Source organism: Castor canadensis, chromosome 11, assembly GCF_047511655.1.
Source record: "Castor canadensis chromosome 11, mCasCan1.hap1v2, whole genome shotgun sequence".
Lineage (NCBI taxonomy): Eukaryota > Metazoa > Chordata > Mammalia > Rodentia > Castoridae > Castor > Castor canadensis.
In genome coordinates, this window is record NC_133396.1 from 8,591,327 (window position 1) to 8,609,088 (window position 17,762).

The 17,762-nt window shown below is 49.7% G+C and overlaps 1 long non-coding RNA gene across 2 annotated transcripts in view; it reads left to right on the forward strand.

The window, feature by feature from the left end:
• Nucleotides 1-1,442: 1,442 nt before the first annotated feature.
• The window catches only part of LOC141413675 (uncharacterized), a 160,747-nt gene continuing 144,427 nt past the window's right edge, over nt 1,443-17,762 (forward strand). For both annotated transcript variants that reach the window (XR_012438440.1, XR_012438441.1), the window contains exon 1: nt 1,443-2,046. This is a non-coding gene — a long non-coding RNA (uncharacterized lncRNA). The remainder of the gene's footprint in view (nt 2,047-17,762) is intronic.

A 17,762-nucleotide genomic window follows, 5' to 3' on the forward strand; every position in this document is an offset into this window, starting at 1 on the left:
AGTCACAGTGACTGTTACCAGGCCAGCAAGGCATGGAAGGCCTGTTACGGGTTCAATTGTCGAAGACCTGATCACTTGTGCCTCGGAACATAACTTTATTTGGAAATGGAGTCATTGTGAATGTCATTAGTTCAAATGCAGTCATCTGGAGTGGAGCCTGTAATCCAGTATGAATGTGTCCGTACAAAAAGAACACCACGTGGAAAGACATGCAGCAAAGGCTTGTAAAGGTGGAGGAGCAGGTAATGCATCTATAAGCCAAGGAGCCTGATGGCAGCCAGAAACCACCAGAATCTGGAAAGCTATGTCAGAAGTTCTCCCACACACTCCTCTGAAGATGGAACCAACTCTGCCAACACACTGATCTTGGAAGTCCAGCCTCTGGGACTGTGAGAAGATTACTTTTCATTATTCTAACACACCAGTCTGTGGTACTTTGTTATGGCACCCCAGGGAATGAATCCAAAGGCCCTCTTGCCATGTCCCTTTCTGTATACCTACAATGTTTTCTCTGCACAGGCTTCCTTCCTGTTGTGTTTGTGCGTTTCTGTTGCCTACCCACTCCATCTAAGTTAAGCTCAGACACCAATCCTCAGGAAGGCGTTGGCTGATGTCACCAGGCAGGGCTTAGTGGGGCTGGTCCAGACAGGACCTTGCATATCTGCATGTACCACCAGGCTGCTTCCTCCTCTTGTTGACTGTGAGCTGCTGGAGGGAGGACTCCTGCCTCATGATCCAGGCTATGCAAGTGCCCTGTAGCAGGTGTTGAGTGAATGAGAAGTTTGTGTGCAGACACTGGCTGCAGAATAAGGGCAGTGGCAGTTCCAGAATTCTAATGTAAGGGAGTATCAGAGTGGCAACTGATTTATGGGAGGATTTTGAAACTGAATGTGCTTAGCACTTAGCAAGTGTAAGGAAATTACAGTTGTTCATATGAAAGAAGGTGAGATCAGTTCACCCTGTGTGGGCCAAGAGGTGCTATGGGGTTCACCTCTTCACGGTAGGAGCAGATACTAACATCCTCATCCGTTTCAGATGAAGAATCCCGGGCATATACCATAGACAACTCGTTTTGGAAGGTCACACAGTTAGTTTGTGGCATGGCGTGCCACTCAGGTGGGTTTGACTCCAGGGCCACCAACGTTGGTAGTCCTGGGTGGGTGTGATCCACTTTATGTAGGCTAGTTCCTAGCGGAACTGACGATGGGATTAAAATCCCCGCTTTGTCTACGGAGGAAGTGGGCAAGGGAGGACCGCTGTTAGCAGCAACCCTCATTCCTTCTTGCTCAGCTTTGGGCGGGACTGGGAAGACAGACTACAATTCCCAGCAAGCACCTTGGCCCCGCCCCGCCCCGCTCCCGCCCCGCCCCGTAGGCCCCTCCTCCATCCGACTGCTATAAAAGGGCCGAATGGGCCAGCCAGCCGCAGAGCGCGTAGGCGGCGCGGGCACGCGGAGCGTCGGTGCACCTGAGGGAGGACGCGGCCGCCACAGCGCTCGGTAGCGGCTCAGTGCTTCTACCCGGGGACCCTCCTGCGGCGTGGGCGCCGGTCCTAGGCCACCTGGGCCCTGCGGACCTGCAAACCCTCCGCCGAGAGAGGGTTTGCCTTCGGCGCTGTCTTGATATTGGAAGAGGGGTTTTTCCGACGCGGATTGTGGGTGGTTCGCGCTGGCGATGCGCAGCGGAGAAAAGCGAAGAGCTGAGTCCAGCCTGGGTACTCTCCGAGCTCAAGGAGGCGGGATGCGCTTGTCCCGGTCCCCGGGGCGCCCGGCCCTGCCCACGGCGCGCGACCACCCCGGGGGACTGCGCTGCTGTGGTTTTGGGAACCTCGGCCGGCGACCTCATTGCCACCTCCGCAGATCCTCCGCGCAGAGCCCCAGGGCAGGCGGCGCTTTGGCACTGGAAGGGCATTGGGAAAAGACATGGGGGCTCCGGATCTCTTAACATGGATTACTTGGTGTATCTCAGCTGGGCTTAGAAGACCCACGACCTCGTCCCCATCCACGGATTAAATGATTTCATCCAACAGTCGCTGGCTAACCTGGAGGTAAGTCCTCTTAAGATTCGAGGGCGGAGGGGGGGTGGGATTTGATCCCTCCCCGCCCCCGCTCCGTGTCGCTTTTCAAATGGCTCGGTGTTGGGTTTTTTGTTGTCATAGTTGACATCTCGGGGGGTTATTTTAGTCATCCTTTCTCCTCATCTGGAGCTTATTCGCCCATGTCACTGTGGTCAGCGGCCACCCCCATCGTCCGGGTCATCGTCGTTCAGCCTCTGGTCCTGACAAGCCGTAGGTTACCCCGCGAGACAGAACCTTAGCTGCGGCAGCGCCCCCGTCCTCGCGCACCCGCTTGGCCCTTGCCCTTGCTTTTCGCCTGGTTGGCCTTCAGAGCCCGTTACTTTGGAGCGGTGCTGTTCCGGGTGGCTGCCCACCGGACCCGGGGCGCTGCTGGTTGCAGCGTTTGCAGAAGGCTACAAAGGCCAGTGGGACTGGGAGGGGGCGGGAAGCTTGGTGAATGGCTTTATTACAAGGGCTGGGTCTTCGCCGGGCTACGCTGGAACGCGTTTGGCCAGGTTTGCTGAACGGGTGGGAGATGGCAGAAGTATGGTCCAACGCGTCCATCCTCCCTTTTCGGTGCAAATTGCTAATGGAAGAGGTTTCTTGGGAGAGGATTTAAGTTTTGTGTCCTGAACTGAAAGGAAATTGCTCCTGCACCCACAGCTTCCTTCTCTCCTTGTTCTTTTGTTCTTCTGTCCTATGGACACAAAATTGGTAGCTTGGTACCTGTCACAGTGAACGCACAAAATAGATGTTTGTTGAGTGAATGATATCAGAGTTCTCCTCTTCAGTCTCCTTCTTTGGCACTTGTCGTCGACTCCAGGACCTTCCTGCTGGAAGTGGCTTCCTGGGGATGCTTTCTCAGTTGTGGTGCCCACCCTCAACCCTACTAGCAGCCTGTAGGTTTTCATTTGGAACCTGTTCATGATACATTTCCCACCCAGAAGTAACAGGGATTGTCTTTGGTCAGAGTTCAGGCCCCAGTGAGTACCAGGCAGCACAGGAAGGAAAAAGGGTGACTTTTGTTGGTACTGCCCCTTCTCTAGAAGTTGGGGCCCTCTGCTGCCTCTGGCTCCTCCCGGATCTCTTCAACTGCCCAGGCTGGTGCAACACCTTTCCTGTGGTCATCCTGTCCCCATCTCTGCTCAGCCTGACCCTGCACCCTACAGGCACTGTGGGAACTGACCAAGGACCCACAGCACGCCTCTCTACCCCATTCGTTCTTCCTTTCTCCCTTTTACAAAAAAAAAATCAAAAAGGAAGGGAAAAACATCTAATCCCCACAGTCATGGTGGTGATTGTACATGTTTTCTTATTGCTGAATTTTTGCAATATGCACAGCTTTCTTTCCTGCTCACTTTTTCCTTCAAAAAAATTTTTTTTTGGTAATAGTGGAGTTTGAATTCAGAGCCTCATGCTTGCTAGGCAAGCGCTATACCACTTGAGCCACTGTGCCAGCCCTTTTTTGCATTGGGTATATTTGAGATAAGGTCTCACTTTTTTTGCCCAGGCTGGCCTTGAACTGCTGTCCTCCTGATCTCTGCCTGCCAAGTAGCTAGGATTACAGGGTAGGATCACTTGGCTTCCTTTAATTTTATTTTAATGCATCCCCATGTAATGATTCTAAAACTTTATCTTGCTTCGGGCATTGAACCATAATTTGCTTGATAATTTCCCTACTGTTGGGCACCAAGGTGTTTCCGAACTTTCATCCTTAGAAGCAGAGGATTGATGAGAATCCTTTTATACACAAAGACTGGTCCACATTTCGGATGGTGACCCCTGGAAAATCCCTGGAAATTACGGTCTCTAAGTCAGTCGGGTGTAAAGTCAAAGGATTACCTCTAGTGGAGGACACATTTGAATGGACTTGAAGGCAAAGGGTGCCACTTATCCATCACATAGTCCTTCATCTTGGAGAGGGGACACAGAGGCACAGGGGAGATGGCTGCTGTGTGAATACAGGGTTTGTTCTGTTCTGGGTTCCCTGCACTGAAGAGTCGATCAATCAGCATTGCTATGAGAGTTAACATTTGCCTTCAGGACTATGGTGTGAATTGCTTTAGCAATACCATACATTAAGGTTTCCTAGGCAGCTAGATTCAAAATGCTGTTCTTCCTTTAACAAATTAATCTAATTAATCTAATTAGCTTTGATTTTGGTATAAATCTAGATTTGCAGAAAAGGTAACAAACAATACCTAGTGTCCACTGTATCATTTACCCAGTTTCCCCTCTTGTTAACATCTGACCTATCCATGGTGCATTGATCAAACCCAGGACATTCACAAGAATTCACAGTTGTCACGACTCAAATTCCTACAATTGTGCTGGTATCTTTTCTGGTCCAGCATCTCATACGCAGTCCTACAAGGCCATCTTGTAAAGTGGGAGCTGAGAGGGATCCACCAGCTGGCCTTTGCTCTGAGGAGGTCTGATAATGAGAGGTCACCTCCCAGGAAGGTTCTGCCCAGGTTCACTTGCTCCCTCCTAGCTGATAGCAGCAGACCCCTGGGGCCCTGACCCTAAGTGGCAGAGCCATCTCTGTGTCCTCCCTTCCCCAAAGCTCTGCTAAGCCTGTGTTGTTAGTACTCAGTCTGTCCCAACATGTCTCTGGGGGGTAGGTAGATGGATGACATCCGGTGTGCGTGAGAGTGGCCACTAAGCAACTCACTCCGTGGTTGACAGGTACACTGTGCAGTGCCTGCAAGGGGTGACTCACGCCACAGGAGTGGCAGGTGTGTCAGGGTGCTTGGCAGACAAACCTAGCCAAGGCCGCATTTCCTGGTCACTGGGCAGAGCTAAAGGGACACGGGCTTTTGCCTTGTAATGGACTGAAAGTATTGTCAAGTCATCTTGGGCAAGAGAGTGACTCCGCTTTTCTTTAAAGGATTTACTTGTCCTGAGAAGTAGGGAATCTGGGGTGAGGCAGCCAGCCTGAAGGGGTTGGGTGAAGCAGCTGATGTGGATGGAGGCTGACCCAGGGTCTTTGCATAAAAGTACTTGTAAGAAATTGAGGAAACCCAAGAAAGAATGATTCTTGCCAGCTGAAGCCACCACCCCACCTAATCACAAAGCTCTCTCTTCCTCCAGGAAGCCTTCCTAGGTTACCCCCAGCTGTTCTCCTATGCTCTACAAAAAACCCTATGAGTCTACTTAGCCTTTGGCCCAGGATCCATGGGCTGTGTGCATCGAGCGTCACTCTGTCTTTTCCAGTGTAGAGTGACTACCTTCACAGAGTATAGGTGACGTTTGTGTGGGGCCAGACTGGTTGCCTATACTTGATTTTTCTCCTCTCATTGGGCTCTCTGAACCCTTCCTCTGCAGCTTTGTAGCTTGTAAATGGAAAGAAAAAAAAATCTTGGTTTCTCCCTGGCTCTCTCTCTGTAACCAGCCAATGCTAGTGAGGATCATAACAGGAAGTGTCCCGGGGAGGGGGCTTGGGGAGACTGTGACTAAACAGCTCTGGAGAGGTACTGCAGTCTACACCTGTCCTCCTCAGTGACTCTTTGTGGGCCTTCCCCTCCCTTCCCAGAAGCCACAGCTCTTCTCAGATCCGTGTGGGCCCAGTTCAGACTGCTCAGTGTGAGACAGCTTCCCTGGTTCCCACACAATCTGTTTAAAAAATTGTGGCTTGTGCTGTGAGAATGAATGACTTGGAGAACTTGTTAAAAATCAGTATGTTGAGCGCCCCCACTTCCACCTCCAGAGGTTTTATTGTGGTGTGTCTGGGGTGGGAGAGGTTACTTAGGGAGCCACATTTTTGGCATGCTCCCTAAATACTTAAAGAGAGGGAAATGACTGATTTTTGGCCAGCTAAAGCTTCCATTGAGCCTTTTTCTCCTGAAGATTACCTAGTCATGAAGCTTTTTCTTTTCCTCCACGAAGCCATCTGGCTCCCTTTCACTTGGTCTGGACCCTTTGTGTACTTTTATGGTTTATTGGTGCAGGTTTTTACCTAGACATCTCAAAATCAGGTTAAGACAGAAGTGGCTGCATTGAGGTGACTAATGAAGGAATCGCAGTTCTGGGACACAGGAGTAAGTTAGATCTTTCTCCTTGGGTTTGTGAGGTTCCCGGATGCTTGGGAGGTGCCTGCTTACTAGGCAGTGTCCTGGTACATTTGCCTGCATGTCCACGCAGACCACTGCTCCTTGTTTCTGGCCACTACCTTAGGTGATGTCACTGTCACCATGAAGCTGACAGGGTCCTTCACACAGGACCCTTTTCATATGCTGCTGCACACAGTTGACTTCACAAGAGAATAGGAATGCCCCTGTGTGAATTTTTTTCTTTCGTCTGTGCCATGGGCCAAGTACACCCTGTTCAAATCATTTGGGCTCCCTTGCTTTACTGACTAGGTTGCATTGAGGCGGGGGGAGTCTATACAAAACCAATCCTGGTTGATTACATGATATCCAAAAGGCCCCAAGGAATCACACAACCTGGCAGAATGCTGAAGTGGCAAGTTTCTGTCCAAGAATTCTTTTTGTAATGTGAATCATCACCTCCTCCCATATTTGGTTTGTTGCTACAGGTTTTTGCATAGAAGTCTTGAGACCAGGTGTCTTTGTGTCTTTGTGTGTGGTTGCACAGAAGTGGCTGTGTTGGGTGAGTGATGAGGGGCTGTGGTTCTGCAGTCCCCAAGTTTGGGAAATCAATCAGACCTCTCTGGTCTGTGAGTGCACCTGCCCTGGTCATGAAGGTCTCACCTGAAAGGTTTTGAGACCCACTTCTTTTTCCTACAGAGTGGGTCCTAGACCTCATTTCACTTTGCTTTCATTGGACTGAGAATGTCTTGTAGGACCGGCCAGGAGGACCTTCCCTGTCTGCCCCACGGTTCCTTTTGTTCAGTGATTAGGGATGTCAGGGCCATCCATTTTGATTTATCCCCCTTTCCCTAATTATGGAGTATTTATGGACCTCCTCTCTCCTTAATTCTACAAATATTGAGTGCTTGCTGGATGCTTTCTCAGACATTGGTGTAACTCCTTTGGTTTTTCCACACGTGGCCTTTAGTGTTCTTCGGTGCCAACCGGAAACTGACTTGCAGATGGACCAGTCTTGCTAGAGGTGGGGCTCTGCAGTGCTTTATGCATGGAAACAAAGGTGTCCCAGATGCTGGCCTTTGGGGGACAATTTCTTCAGTATTGTGAGCCAAACCCTCAGGAGCTTTAAGTGACAATTATTGTTTCTGTAGCTGTGCCTTCTTCATGTCACTGATTTTTAAAAGTTTAAGCCATTGTTTTATTGTGATAGAATATATACAGCATAGCATATTATCTTAATCAGTTTTTGGAGGTACTGGGAATTGAACCCAGGGCCTCATGCTTGCTAGGCAAGTGCTCTACCACTTGAACCACAGCCCTAGCCCTGTCTCACTCATTTTTAAGTATATGGTTCTGGCAGCCATCACCACCAGCCATCTCCAGAGCTCTTTTCCACTGCCCAAACCAAAACTCTGTGCTCATTGAGCAGTAACTCTCCATTCCCCTTCCACAGCCCCTGGAAACCACCTTCTACTTCCTGGCTCAGTAAATTTGACAGTATTTGTCCTGCCAAATTTGCCTATTTCACTTAGTATAATGTCCTCATGACTCCTCCATGCTGTAGCCTGTGTCAGAATTTCCTTCCGTTTAAAGGCTGACCATTGTCTTGTTGTGTGTATTATTGACCACAGTGTGTTTATCCATCCATCCACTGGGCAGTTAGGTTGCTTCCACCTGCTGCTGTGAGTGTGGATGTGCGAATATCTGTTCAGGTTTCTGCTTTGGTGCTTCTGGGTACATGACCAGAAGTGGAATTTCTGGATCATATGGCAATTATATTGTTTTCCATAGCAACTGAGGCGTTGTACGTTCCTACCAACAGTGCAAAAGGGTACTGGTTTCTTGCCAGCATTTCTTCTTTCTTTTCCCTTTTCTTACTCCTTTCCCTTTTGCCACCCTCCTCCTCCACTTCTTTTCTTCCTTCTTCACCTTCCGAATGGCTGTAAGGTGCTTTTAGCCTTGAGAAGCTTTGGGTACCAGGAGCTAAGGGCCCAGGGAACCAAGGGAAGTAGGATTTGCATGGGTGGCACCCAGCCCCAAGTTCGGCTATAGAGTTTTTTTCTCTAAATTATGAGGTCAGGTGGCGTAGTGTGCTCCCGAGGTCCTGGCTGTGTGAACTGTGCTTTCCCCAGTGCTTTTGTGTCCATATTCTACCTGACATTACCAGCGGCCTGGTGAAAGTCAAGGGTCCCCTATTTTACAAAGGAGTAGCTTTAGACAGGTGAGCGAAGTAGGGCAGGTAGACCCTGACCAGCAGAACTCGCCACAGACCCTAACTCCTAATGGGAGGCACACTGTGAAAAGTGGGTGTTTTGGAAGTGTGGGTGCTGAGGGGGGCATGGGAGGATGGAGATTGGACTCACTATTTGGGAAAACTCTAGGAGAATCCTTCCTGTCCATGTGTTCTGCAGGGTCAGATTTTCATATATGAACTTTACTGAAAGTGGTTATTATTTTTCTTTTTGGCAGTACTGGGGTTTGAACTCAGTGCTTCGTGCTTGCTAGGAGTTGCTTTACTACTCGAGCCATGCCTCTCTCTCTCTCTCTCTCTCTTTTTTTTTTTAACAGAGAGCTGTCTTCTACACAGTTGAGTGGCTTAAGGAATGCACCCCCCCTTTGAGTCAGGGTCTTGAGATGTAGCCCAGGGCTGGCCTTGAACTCGCTCTCCTGCCTCCTGAGTGCCAGGGTTATAGATGTGCAGTACCGCTCCTGGCAGGAATATTGGTGAGATGTCAGATGTCTATGGCAGCAGCTGTGGAGAGCCCACATGGTGGCTGGGTTGAGATCCCTTCTAAGGTCTTCTGCTCAAGACTGAGTCCTACCTGGACGGCTCAGCCTGTTCTGGGTAGTGATTGTCCACCCAAGCTCCTGTCAGCTTCCAGGGGGATTAGGCATTTGCAGTTAGTGTGTTTTTGGCCCTGGGGACAGGTTGTGTTTGCCTTTGCATGGCTCTCACAGGCGCTCTGTGCCTTCCCTACTCAAAGTGAGAGGAACGTGGCCTGCGGGCTGTGGAGACACCATAAATGTGGTTCTTTTCAACTTTAATTTTTTCAACATGATGTTTCTTTTCATTTTTTAAAATTAATCAGCAAGCAGCAAAGCTGTGTTCTTGTGGTTAGGTGACAAAATGATTGCCCTTTGCCTGGGTCTTTCTTTTTTTCTGAAGGTGAGGGAGTGCCTCCTTCTGACCCCTCCCCATAACCCCTCCTTCCTTGGCTTCAGACTAGACTTATTTAGCAGCCCCATGATTAAGTAAGGGAGGTTTTTCTGCATCTCAAGGAATCTGTGGGCTTTGGCAAGCCAGCTGGGAAATTCAGGTGTTTGGGTTTTAATTAAATTTCTAAGTGGAAACCAGGAATGTGGTTAACCAGAGAGTGGGGATGGTCCTGGATTCTTGCTCCACCCTGACTACCAGGCCATTTGGCCTTTCCTGGGGTTTTCCTCATCACTTTCCATGCCCTCTTTTTTTGTCCTACCTCTCCCCTGTCCCCCTGTTGTGATGGCACCTGACTCATTCCGCCCTCCCAAATGCTTTCTCTCAGTCCTTATCATCCTGGGCACCTGACTGCTTATAAGGCACCAATCTGTGTGGCTGCCTTCAAGGTTCACCAGTTGAACTGGCCATTTGATGTTGCTTGTGTCCAAAATCAGGACGAAGCCCAAGTCCTTTACTCCATCCCTGTTTAAAGGTCCAACACATACCCTTCTACTGCCAGTGCCTGCTGCCTTGTTGCTAACAGGAAGGAGAAAAGGCCAGGATCAGAGGCGCTTCTATGATCTTCATTTCCCTTTATCCGCCCAGCCTGGGATGTGGGTGTTATCATCTCTACCCCTGCAGTCTCTCAGCTTTGAAGGTAGAGCCATGGTTTGAAATGGGGTCCTGATGCTCCAGTCACCACTGTTCTTAGGACTGTGTATAGTCACTGGCCTCTTTTCATCCATAAAAGGAGGAGTGTGTTTAGGTTGGTGGCTTGCTTTGAGTCTCAGGCTCCCGAGAAGCCAGCTCTAACCAGCTTATATGACTGAGTGTTTTTGTTGTTCACATAACTGGGAAGTCCGGGGGTTATGGGCTTGTGGTGTTTATTCCTCTGTTTTTCTCTGATTCTTTTCATCTTCTCTTCTGTATACAACTCCATTCTTGCATTTTCTTTTGTCAGGGGGGCAGGAAGGGCAAATCCTTTGAGTTAGCATTCCTGCCCTTGGCCCTCACCCACCCAACCACACCTGTGGCCAGGAGATGGGACCCATTGATTGGCTCTTCCCTGGTCACATGCTTCACACCTGGATCTGTGGGTGGAGGCAGCTTTCCTCCCTAGAGCCACCAGGATTCTGAGAATGGAAGTAAAGAACCAAAGACTTCCTGCAAATGAATTGAAACCCTGGATGGGATGCAGAATGTTTGTGCTCTAGGGCAGCAAACCCGTGTGTTTACCATGGTGTTTACATGGTAAACCTAAGAGAATGCTAACACTCATGAAAAACTGACTGATGGAAGCCCCTCAAAGTTTCCTTCCTCCGCCTCTCTGAGCCCAAGGTAGGTTTGCACAGGGACATCGTCTTGCTGCACAGGGACTTGGCAGTTTGGCTCTGGGGTTTCTAAATCCAGCTTTGCGGTTGTTCACCCATGACTGGTTTCTTGTTCACTTGCACAAAAGAATCATCACTGGAGTAGCAACCTGATGCTCGGAATGGCACCTCTTGTCCGGGATTTCTTCAAAGAAAGGAAGCACACTCCCTAATTCTCAGGATCTGTGGGCCAATGGTGTTTTTCCCAGCCTACCTCGGGGAGATAGATACTGGCCTTTCCTAGTATGGAAAGTCTGATGACAGGGGTTGTGGGCAATGGATTTGTGCACACTTCTTCCTGGGCTCCTGGGTTTGGCAGAGCTCAGGGAGGCCAGACCCAGAGCCAGTCCAGAAGCAACCACATAAGTGGATTTATTTAGATGGTTCTTTTGTGTTCACACATTCGTGTGCCAACTTGGAAGGATGTCTCCCAGTGCTCCGTGTGAGAGAGATGGCTTTGATCTCTGGGCCATTCAGCTCAAGGTGGGGGACCCAGGATTGCTCGCTTTGTCTGCTGGCTACACAGGTAGGCTTTGTCTGTAGAGCAGTGACTCATGCTCATGGGTTGTGTGAGCTCTTAAAGGAAGCCATGAGGCCCTGGCAGGTGCTACCAGCTGTCCTCATTTGCCATGGTTGGGGGGGGGGTGTTTCTCGTCGTCATGGTGATCAATTGTTTCTGTCTGAAGCTTGAGTTAGGACAAGCCTTTTTAGGTAGTGTAGTGGGAGGAGAGGGGTGGTTGTCGTGTATTAAAGGGGGGCATATATCCCACAAGGAGAGCTGACTATTGTGGTTGGTATTGCCCCACTTACCAGATGAGGAAGCTGAGGTTCCCAGAGCTTATGTTACTTGTTCAGTCACCCTGTTGGTTTCAAAGCCAGGCTTGATCTGCCTGCAAGTTGGCACATGACATACCCTTCTAGCTTCTAGATATTTCCTTTTGGAAATGAAAATCAAATGTATTTCATCAGTTTCTATAGCTATGATTTGTCCCTTACCTCCTTTTCCTAGTGACCCACTGACAGCTTTAAAACTGTGTCCTTTGCCTTCTAGGGATAGAGGTGAGGCGTGCATCCTTTGGGGGAGTGGAGCTCCCCATTCCCCACTGCAGATGAGACTGTAACTGTCAGTGTTGAAGTAGTTAATGCTAAAGCTAATTGGGAAGCTCATTTACTAGCATCTCCCCCATGAGAATCTCTAATTAACAGCTCCCCAGGTTCAAGGCTTTCCCCCCAGTTCTTCCTCTTCTTGCCACCCTGACATCCCTCTCTACAGATGTGACATCTGGTTTGGCAAGCTTTCAGTCATTGCATATCATATCTCACTGGTAGACAGCAAAGTCAGGATCTAGATGCAAGTCTGTCTGTCTTCCAAACCACTACGTATCCCCACAATACCATCCTGATGCTGCTCTGGGGATGCACATGCCCAAAGCATAAGACAGATCAGAGATTTCCTATGGAAATCCCAAGAAGGATGCTGAGGCCAGGGTTTGCTTAGTTGAATTCCTGCCACATCTTACGTGATTGTTGGCATTTAGAATGATGATTCTGGGGCAAGGTCTCAGCACCCTCAATAAAGAAGGCTTGTGAGGTTAGGGGCACATGTTTCAGTGGGACGGGAAAGAGACTGATTCATCATGACAGGGTTTGACGAAAGTGCCACGAGAAAGGTTCTAATTCTCATTTGATCAGAGCAGACCTAGGCGAGGTCTCACTCTTCTGATGTTATGCCTGGAAGAGGGGAAAGCTACCTAACACTGAGCCAACATCACCTTCAGGTCAGATGGTGAGAAATCCTTGCCCGTCTGAGCTATACTCCCATCAGGGACCACATGCTCTGTCCTTCCACACAGAACCTTTTAACTGACATGCCTGGGAGGGTGGAGAATAGAGCCCATGTGTGGTCTTGAGGTTGAGGGAGACTGGAGCTAGAGTTTGCGCCATTTGCTAGACTGGGTAGACTGACTGAATCTTACATCCCCTTCTACATATTTTCCTTCTTTTTGGCTTAAACCCTGTGTGATCTGAAAAAAAAAGAAATGGTGCAATGGCTCTATTTCCTGGGGCTGTCAATCCATCTCTGCTCTGATGTTGCTGGATTTAATTGGGGGAAGAAAGTTTCTGTTTTCTAGCCAGGAGGCCCAGTTCCCTTTTGGCTTTTTTCTTGGAAGTGTAGAGTTTGGGCTGTGGTTTCCATTGGCATAAGTGAGATGACTTATGGAGAGGAGGTGTGTGCGCTTCAGTGTGAAAGACAGGATGAACATCCAGCTGAGGAATCTGTTGGCTTGAGTTGCAGACAAGAGTGAGATATGGGGAGAGGAGGCCAGGCAGAGCCCTCTACCTCTTCCTTCCTGGGGTCTGCAATGGGTCTGTCTCAGCCAGTTGTTTTCTGTGTCTTGATAATTTCTCCTTGCCTCCTGAGCTACATCCTTTTCCTCTTCCCTTCCTCTCCCGGTGATGGCTCCAAGTTGGAGGTGACATAGAATCCAATATTCTTGTCCAGTGGATGCCCAGGCTGTACTGGAATAAACTCACCAAGGGACTATGTGTTCATTACATTTGCAAAGTTTTTCACCCACTCTTTCTCTGCCTCCATTTTCTGTAGTGCCTACAATCTGTAGCACTATGCACCGCCATGATGGTTTTACATGAGCTTATCTTTTCCTCTTCAGTATCATGATAGATGTTCATTCTCCGATTTCCCAGTCCCTTAAAGCTTAAATCTCTATGCAGTGACTTGGAGGTGGAGGGCTCATGCTGCTCTCCTGTTTGGCTGGTGTGTGGCTGTGATTATGGTGGGAGCTGGGTCAGTTGGCTTTGACTTGGCAATCCAAACACATTGCATTACAAAAGCAGCTGTACCTCTTGCTTTCCCAAGGTGTTACTGGTCTGTGTGGAGTGGTCCCTGTGCCTGGTTGTCTATCCACACAGTCCTGTTTGTCCCTCATCTTAGTCTTGCTACTTGCCTTGTGGCTTTGGACCCATCACACCATATATCTCATGGCCTCAGTATCCTCTTTGTGTAACTTGGAATTAGATGATTCCTTGATGAGTTTTAGCTTGGAAGGCTTCTCCTTATTGCTGTTTCCTGCACATAGCCTTGAGCAGGGCAATGAAGGAGAGAGGTGGGATTGCTCTCAGTGGGCAAAGCACTCCTGGCTCTTCCAGGAGCAACACTCAACTTTTTGGCAAAGTATCCAGTTAAACAGAAAGGAAATCAAGGTATGAAACAGAGATGCTGGGCAATCTTTATAAGATATCATCTCCGATAGTTTGGGATGTCTTTTTTATGGTGACCTTGTGCCAAAAATAAGCAATTTAGTAGCATAAATGACCCATTTTCCCTGATATCTGAGAGGGTATTATTTATTTAAGGGCTGGCAGTGCTCTGTTCATCCCTTTTCAGAGGTAAGGTAGACACCTGTACTCCAACTGCCTTTGCCCTTCTTTTGATAAGCACAAGATTCTTCTTTGCTTGCTGGTAGGTTCACATCCTGGATGTGGGAAGCAGAGGAAACACTGACTGGAGGGGAATTGTGCTCTGTGGGGCTCCTGAGCCACACCGTTCAGTTGCTCCTTGTTATAGTCTGGATTGTTCTGGGCATGAGAAGTCCTGCACTCCCCTCCTCCTTCCCGCTCTAACCCCCCTCCCCTTCCCTTAGGAAAAAAATTCCTTCCCCATTTCAGCATCCGTGTCTTTAAGAATTCCCTCCATTGTAGCAAGGGACAGAGACCCTTCTGTGAGCGTGCTGGAGGCTTGTCCAGAGGACACCCCGCCCCCCCTATTAAAAGACCATCGGAACAAGCTCCCTATTCTCCTCTGGAGAGGGTCCCTCTGTCCCAGGCCAAGGGACTCTTAAGGGAACGTTTATCCTGGGACACTCAGTTTACAAAGACTCCTGCAATGTCAGATACACTCACTCAGCCTGGGTTGGAGGGGCGGATAGGAGAAGGACAAAACCCCCTTTATTTTCACCCCTGCAGGGAGACCAATACAGACTTTGTGCTGGAGAGCAGGGGTCTGAACAAACAGAAGAAGGGGGTCTGTCTGGCATTGACACAGGAGAGCATTATGGGTTATTATCTTATCATTTGAGTTTTAGGGGAAATCTTGGCGTTGGGATTGTAACTCTTCCATCAGGTAACTGATCCTGAGTCCCCGCCACCCCCACCCCTGCCCTCCTCTCTGGAGGAGGTCTTTGAGCAACTCTTTGGCAAGTTTGTCTTGGTTTGCAGGAGAAATTCTGAGGGTGTGTGTGCGTGTGTGTGTGTGTGTGCACACGCACACTCATGAGTGTGTTTTCTTATCCCTTATTTGGATAGGTAAAAACCCATTCAGGGAGACAGGATCCAGCTGTGTGTGTTTTAGAAGACTCATGGCCTCAGAGAGGTTGTGTGGCTCACATCATGGTATAAGAGTGACCATCTGTGTGCTCTGTGGGTGTGTGGGGAGCCCCCTACTCCTCACCTCTAGAGTCATAACCCTGTGTGGCATACATGACATTTCCTTTGGTCCTCTAAACCAGGACTTTTCCCTAATTGGCCATTTGTGAGGGAAGGACGTCAGATGAGTGTTTGTTGAACATCTACCATGTGCTGAGGGTTGCAGCCATATCTCATTTAATTTATGACATCTTTGATGAGACCATCTCATCTTACAGAGTTGCAGTGCAAGACTCAGAGACGGGAAGTGACCTGCCTAATGTCACTCAGCAATGCTTGAGGTTCTAGCTCTGCTTTGTCTGATTCTAGAGCCTATGCCTAGTAGTTGAAGACCCTGCCCAGCCCAGTCCAGCCAGGGGACTAGGGCAGCTGTTGGGGTTGGGGTGAGACTGAGGAGATTGAGATTAGAGCAAAAATGGGGGCACCGCAAAGCCCATGCCTTCTGGGAACTGGTTTGGGATTTGGTTTTATCCACTGTGTTCCTGCCTCTCCCCAACCTCTTCACCTGGCACAAGCTAGGAGTCAGCCACTTAGGTTCAGGTGAGTGAATGTATGTGTCTAGGTGTCCCTGCATCCCTCCTCCGTGTGTCTTACACCTGTGAGGGGACTGCAGGGGGCTAGAGCCTAGGACTGCTCAGTTTGGACCTAGAGGGAGGGGCCAGCTGAATTCAGGAACTTTGCTGGAACTCTGGCCATGCGGGACCCTTCCCTGCCCCAGTCCTGAGCCTGTGACCCTTTTCTCCCATTTCTTTTCTCAGCAGCTGTGGTGGGCCCTGGGGTTGCTGTGCGTGTGTGCTGGGCAGGGCACTGCGGGGTGAGGGGCCCCTGTGTTCTAGTCTGTGTGCCTTTCTGTCCCATCCTAGGAGGAGATGGGTGCAGTGGCAAGCAGGTGGGCTTCCTGGCTGAGCTCAGAGTTCTAGTTCACATATGACAGCTGTGAGGGTGGTCAGGGGCTCACGCTCCAGCAGAAGCATCCCAGGTCACCCTTGTCTATGCAGGTCCTGAGATCCTTCTACCTGAAATGCCTGGAATGTGAGCCCGGACCACCTCTGGGTGTAGGTCATCCCAAAAGGCTGGGCAGTGGTGCAGGAGATATTGTCTGGTGAGAATGTCACCTCTTGCAGATGGCAGAGGTTTGTGGGCTCTGCCGACTTAGAACGTGTGGGAGGCGGGGGTCTGGTCTCAGTATACGTGATGTCCTGCCAATCTCAGGTAAATCCCTGCCTGTGCAGGTGTCTGCGTGCAGGAGAGGTGTGAGATGGGGTGGTGTGGGGAATTCAGGATGTAGCTAGAATGCAAGCTATATGAGAAATAGGCCATGCTCCTCACATAGTCATGTGGATAAGGAGGCACCATTGTCAATGCACACAGGAGAGGAGCTGGGCAGAAGGTTGGGGAGGACAGCAGAGGAGAGGTGTCAAAGTTCCTGCCTTGGGGGTGGGGGAAGGGCACACTGGGCATGGTGTTGAAAGAGGGCCGAACGCTAGACTTGGAGGAACAGTAAGTATCGCCATCTTGGACATGGAGGATAGACACTTGCCTCTTGGTTTTGTTTTTTGACTGGATCTAGAAAATGAGAAGTACTGTATCCAATCCCCTGCTGACCATGGGCTCCAGAATAACCCCCATGGACACTCACACCGGACTGAACAACATCCTCCAGAGGGGCCAAAGAGTAGATGTGGATGGGGGTGAGATGGCTTTTCACCACCCTCCTTCCCCTGGCAGGGGAGACAGTGGTTGCCTGTCCAGGTGTGCGCTGGTCACTTCTTTACTGGTACCTTCCTGCGAATCCTCACTTTGTGCAAGTTGGGGTTTATTGCTTTATACAGAGGTTTAATTTTCATCCATCCACCTGTACATTGGTCAGATAAAGGAGGAGAGGGGTAGGGGGTTTTAGATGTTTCTCTACCTGTCTGTGCCTCTGATGGTTTCCTAGGCAGAATACCTATGGTTCTGTCCAGCTCTAACAAATAAAGCTTTGGGGTATGCATGTGAATTGGCATTACCTATGTAGGTGAGAGGTGTGAGGACTCATTTGTCTCCTGGCTCTTCACCTGTATCTCCCTATAAGTCCAGCCCAGGCCCTTCCTGTCCTGGCTTCTGAGTCATCCTGACCCCTCACTCTTGCCCAGAGGAGGTGGACCTCTCTCGGGGGTGGCTGTGAGGACACAGAGGTCCCATGCCTCATGCAGACTTACTGAAGGCTGCAAGAGACAGGCTGAGATCCAAAGTCACGGTAATCAGAGGTGATTGAATTTGTGATCGCATCAGCCCCCTGGGTGAGTGGCAAGGCTGAATGTGAGGTCAGGGTTTATAGTGGCTGGCTGTGGGGTTGGCTGCTGTTCCCTCCAGGTTTTTTTTTTTTTTTTTTTTTTTAAACCTTTCCAAGGCTACAGAGTCCTGAGCCTTGCCAGGCCAGAGCAGTCCTTGTGCAGTCTGCATTGGCTCATTGCTCCCACACACTGGTGTATTTCACATTTCCCATAGCCCAGTAGAGAAAGCCTACTAGGGGTGCCGACAGCCCCCTCCTAGAGCATGTCTTGGGAACCTTACTGACTTGACTTGACTATGGGGGAAGAGCATCAACCCTGGTGTGGCTTCATTCATCCCTTGTCATCATTGCCTTTTTCAAGGGGCGAGAAGGAA